Source organism: Anopheles darlingi, chromosome 3 (genome assembly GCF_943734745.1).
Source record: "Anopheles darlingi chromosome 3, idAnoDarlMG_H_01, whole genome shotgun sequence".
Taxonomy (NCBI): domain Eukaryota; kingdom Metazoa; phylum Arthropoda; class Insecta; order Diptera; family Culicidae; genus Anopheles; species Anopheles darlingi.
Window position 1 is genome coordinate 5,786,541 of NC_064875.1, and position 5,960 is coordinate 5,792,500.

Consider the following 5,960-nt stretch of genomic DNA (forward strand, 5'->3'; position numbering starts at 1 on the left):
CATGCTGCTGAACCAATGCGAGACGCCGAGAAAAGCATCGGTTACCTGGGAACCCCCCGTTCCCCCCTTAAGTGCCACCTAACGCCCCACTTAACACTGCACGGCACAACCACTCGCGGAAGGATCGCGTCGGACTCGCGGTCGATCTGGTCTCGCGAGCATCAACCTCGCGAGCAAGGCCATCCGTATGTTAGCATCATTGTCGACGGAACTCGAGTAGCTGGAGGAGCGACGCTACTTCCCTTCCTCTTCTACACACACAACAAGCACTCACACACGCGCGTACGGTCGCGCGGATTCGCGAAAATTGTTTTCCACTCTTCGCGATTACAGGTCTCTGCGCGTTGCCCGTTCCTGCAGCAGCAGCCGCCGCAGAAGCATAGTTACTTCCTCTCGGCGCTTTCACTTCTTCACTACTATCACTGTCTGGAACCACACTCAGACACACACACACACACACGCATACACACTGTTTCGATTTGTTATCACACAGCAGTATTTGCACGAGGAGTAACACCGTATGCACGATGAGCCGGGACCTCCTTTCAGTCGTTTCCCGTTATTTACCTGATCAAACGCTTATCTCCCGGCGGCTCCACCGCTAACACCACCTGCTTATTCGCTAGCACACACATGCACACATCGCACACACCTTTTGTGCCACCGAAATTTGATTCTCATTTGCTGGAAAAGTAAAAACAAATGTTTTCCTTTAGGAGGGGGAGGGCATCCATTTCATTTTCCGTTCCAACTGAACGCTGAACGCCGAGTGAGTTTTCCGCTGCCAATTGGTTGAGATCGTTGGTTGGAGCGGAGACGCTGCTGGCTTGTTCCCGGATACGGACAAGAGAGCTAAGCCTCCGTTAGTTTGATTTTTCATTTCAATTTCCTGTTGTGCACATTTGTGGATAGTGTGCGAAATGATTTTCCGGCATTCGCGCTGGTGTTATGTGGTGACGGTAAGATATTAGGAGAAGCACCTTACAGTGGAAATGTTGGTGAAAAATATTAATAAACGTGTTTGCGCTTCCAAAGTGTTTGCTTTGAACCGGAACCGGAACATCAGGTTCGATGGAAATGGAATTTGGGTGGCATTCGGCCTGTTCCAGAGCAACCCAGGAAACAGCTCCTTGAACCATTGCTTATCGTAGGTCAAACCGAAGGTCAACGGCGAGAAATTTTGAAGGCCACACGGTACGGCACGGCCTTAGTGCACCCTAACCACCCGGAGTCAGCTATCGAGATCGAATTCCCAAACAGGGACCGCGCAGCCCCTTTTCGGTAGACCTGAATATGTGTGTATGTATGTGTATGTGTGTCTGTGTTTGTGTGCCTCTGCGAGCGAAGTGGAAGTGAAAACAACAATTTCGTTTCCTTTTGAGGGATACATCTGAAGAGGATTGATGGAAAATGGTCCCCCATCATCGGCATCCGGAGATCTCACGCGTTGAACGCGTAAGTGTATATGTGTTCCACCGTTTGAAGAAGTCCTTCTTTGGCGTGATGGCAGTCACGATGGCTCCCAAAGCACAGCTCTGACCTGACCGTCTTGCAGCCAGGGCAGCACAAGATGTGCCCAAGTTCTTCTATTTGTTTAGGGCTCCGAGTAGGCAACCCCGGACTGGTTAAACAAATGTCCAACTTATGTAGCAAAATATGGCTCAATCGAGTGCGAGTGTGGACCGGGGAACCGGGCTCTCGGAAGCCTTTACATGTAGTCATTGATTTGAGTGGCCATCACGGGGACCTTCGTACAGACATAGGCAGGAACGAGCGAGCATTGCGATCTGCAAACAATGCTGATTTCAAAAGAGTCTGACGCTGAGGTTCTGCACCTCAAGGTTCAAGGTTGCATTTAAGTTGAAGTTGCTGAAAAAGGAAAACCATTCTGAGAAATTTCTCAAAACTAGGTTAGGATGAAAAAACACCTAGAATTGGCTGTACGTTCACAGCTAGACGAACATCACAAGACAGTAACTAGGGCGTGCAAGGGCGTGATTTCATATTCGCCCAAAACCGAAACCATCTAAAGTGAAGTGAAGTAGTTTGAAAACCAAATAATAAATCACCCTTTCGATCATTATGTAGTTTTGTAATTCGTATTTCCCTTCCCGGAACATCCTGACCCAGCTGAGCGTTCTAGATCATGACTTCCACATAAAAATATGCCTCATAAAATATAGAACTGTGACATATTTGAATGCACCGTAGATTTGAGCACACAAGTTAATGCTGAAAGATCCTATAACCTAGATATCAAATAAAAGGGTGCATGAAAAACGTTATACTCAATAAGTATCGAATGATTCCTTCGATCAATTCGATCTACACTTTCTTCAAAATGCTGCTTTACATAGCATTACATCTTTGTTTGTTGACAGTATACGCTAACATAAACTGAAGATATTTTACTATTGTTTTTTTTTATTTATTAAACGTACAAGACACGAGATAATATCTTATTCATTCTATCACACTGAACGAACTATCTAACAGTACCATCCGCAGTCCTTGTTAATAGATCTGATTTGGTTCGCAAGATAGACCAAGCTGGTCATGACCATCACTGGCTCTGCTAGCATACTATTAGCTAACGAAAGCTAATGTTCAAAGATCATGCGTTACAATGCGCTTCCCACCAGCAGGCCTATCTAGCACACTAACAGCACCCAACGACAAAGGCGAATCCGGACCGGCGCAACCAACGAACCGGCCAAGGGCCGCATTTCATTAGATTGACCGCAGTAAACCAAGCGGCTCATCAGACCGGCGCAACGCATCCCTATCCCATTGGCTGCTCTAATCATCATCATGAACACCATCATCATCATCATCATCGCCAGCATCAGCGACCGGTACACATCGTTTTCGCTCATCTGCTGGGTGCGAGCGCCCAGGCGAGGTTCCATTTGGCTACCGTCATTAGGGCAACACAACAACAAGTAGAGAATGAATATTTAAACTATGCACTGCTACTCATGAAAAATGCAGACGCATACACACACACACGGACACGGACACGGACCGACCGAACGGCCGAGAACGAGAACACTACCCAACGGCAACTCCGTGACCCCAAACGGTGTTCGTGACCATCAGCTCCGTCAGCAGACCGCACGCGGCTTCCGGTTCCAACCGGATCCCTGTGGTCAGCCAACACTACCGCCAGGGGCGACCAACGGTGGGGAACGCTGAGAGGAACGAGCTGATGATTTATCGAATTATTGAAATGAACCGCGTCGAGTTCTCCGGGCCATCCCCGGTACAATGTCTTCCTGTCTGCTCGGATGAAGCGAAACTAAGCCATACCACGGGATACATGGATTTGTCCGGCCCCGGGGTCTATTAGTCAAACTATAGTCTGGCCAAAATGCCGGTTCGGGAAAATGGTCTCCCACAGACATCCCAACATAGCGACATCAAAGTACGGCCGTTCGGTGTCGGTGAAGTTGAGATTTTGCCAGAAGCTGGCAGTAGAGGCAGCCAGTTGTCTGGCATCATTTACATGATGCTTTCGGCTTCCCTCGGGCAACTGCTACTGCTTCTTTGTCCTCTTTGTGCTCACGTGTTCGCGGTATCGTGGTAGCTAAGAGTTGGGAAGCCCTCAGGGAGAGCAAAACTGGCATGGAGCAGGAAATTCAAGTCAATGTGTGATATGTTTCTAGAACATCTAGTTCAATTTCATGCGATGAATCTTTGCACAACAATCACTAGCTGTTAACAGATTATTTATTATACTTTTTGGGAATAAATTATTGCAACGTCTAAAGCGAATCTGATAATACTTAGTAAAAACAACGTTCTGCCTCGTTATCCTGGACCACGCAACCCATAACCACCATCCTCATCGAAACATTGGACATAAAGAAGAGGACATGGCCAAGGCTCAGGAAGGTGAGCAGCGCCGGATAATCGGTCACATATCTGGGCTACCGGATGAAGCTGCTGCTCGTTGGCAAGCGCACACACCTCAATCCAATTGTCGCTCGTATCCTCGCTCCTTGCCACTTGCTAATGGAATGCCGCCATGCTCTCTCCTCCTTCTTCTGGTCCGTTCTGTCTCTAGTTGTATGACGTAGCAGACGGGCCACCGTTGTCCGTGGACGTTCACCTTCGGCACTTTGCCAACCGTGGACCACAGTCGATACAGAGCCACAGTCGAACCGTCGGGAACATCGTTTCCATTTTGTAATTCCTTCGAATTCCCTCCCGTGGGGGAATCGTGTATAACTTTGTGTGTGTCAGTGTGTATGCTCTCATCGACGAAACATCGATCAACACCCAGAAACCAAGAGAACAACGGAGGATAGCATTCGGTATTCCCTGGTGGGTCCCTTCGTGGCTTTGTTATGCAAAGTCTTGAACAAACGGAATCGGGAATGCTTCTGCTTTGTATGCTGCATGTGGCCACCGCTACCGCTTAAACGGACCATTGTTGCTGCACGGCGCTGTCCGTGACACTGTTGTATCGGTTTTGCGTCCCTTTTTTGCCCACCATTTCCGTCGCATTTTACATTTTACCGCCCCGGGAGTTCCCGCGGTGTGTAAAGCTTAAAACCATTTTCTCGTTTCGCCCCAGGATCCGTGGAACCGTTCTGGTGTTCGGTGTGTCTGTGTGTGAGTAGGTGAAGCGGAGTAGGAAAGAGCGAAAAAGACCGGGAGCAGGAGCACCGGGCGATTCATCGATGAAATATTGGAACAAAATCAATTCCATTTGGAATCTTTCATTCAACCCTCCTCGCCCCGCATGGGAAGGGCGGGGGGATGGCCGAGGCCTTGCCTTATTCCTTTCTTCTTTCATCCCTCGTAGCGCGGAATTAATAGCAAGAAAATAAAGAAAACTTTGGTAGGTTTGCTATTGCCGGGCGCTTTTCTTTTTTTCACACACACACACACACACACAAAGACAGACGTTGTCTCAAAAGCTGCACCACGGTCGGTGGGCTTCCAATCGATCTGCTACAAACTCGAACCACGCCATTCAGAATGGACAGAATGGATTTCATAGCAGGTTTTGGTTTTTTCTTTTCGTCGACAATTCGTCGCATTTTTTCCCCTTTGTGCCTGTCTGTGTGTGTGTGTTAGTTTTCGGGACTGGCCACCGGTCTGCCTTCGTTGGGTTTTTTTTTTGTTCCCCTTCCGGATCGATATTTTACAAATTAACTTGTCTCCGCAATCGCTGCGGACGGAGTTCCGATTCGCGGCAGATGCTCAACAAATGGCCCGAGGGAAAAGGGGGAGAGGAGAACTAGGCAAGGGGGAATTAAGCAAGAGGCGAATTGTCTAATTAAAAGTGAACTTTTTTACCAATCGCCTGCTACTGGCAACATTGGCAAATCGTTTGTTTGTTTGTGCGAGAAAGACCGTGTGCGCGAGAAAATGTAAATTTCCATTTGTCCGCTCTTTCGAGGGATCCACGGGTGGTAAGTAAACGCGCCAAGATGCAACAGATGGAGCGGAGCAAAGACAGCGCGCGGCAGCACGGAGACTGTAGCGAAAGTATTGAACCAAAGCATCGATCGCCGATCCCGAGAACCATTCGTTCCGGAAGACGGTTCGCTGGTTTAGAATCTCGGGCCTGCGGCCATTCTGTTCGCATCCCTGCCCGGGTAACCACCCTTCGGGGGAGGGGCTCATCGGAATCGGAAGCTTTCAAATAAATTAAAATTCCTTTCCCGGCCGCTTTAAATCGTGCTGCCATCCATCTATCCCAGTAAGCTACTCTATTAGATGCCCGCCACATGCTTCACAGCACCAACCGAAGCAACAGCGAATGTCCTCAATCAGAGTTGCCTTTGTTGTTACTGTTCCGGCGCTCGTAAACCGGTACTCGGGGCGCTGAGACTGCAGCAACAGCAACAACAACCAGTGGTAGTGGCGCCGCTGGCACTGCTGGCCACACCATTCCCCCCGCCAGCGGCCACCAATTGAGAGGACGTTGAATGTAATCTTTTATCTCG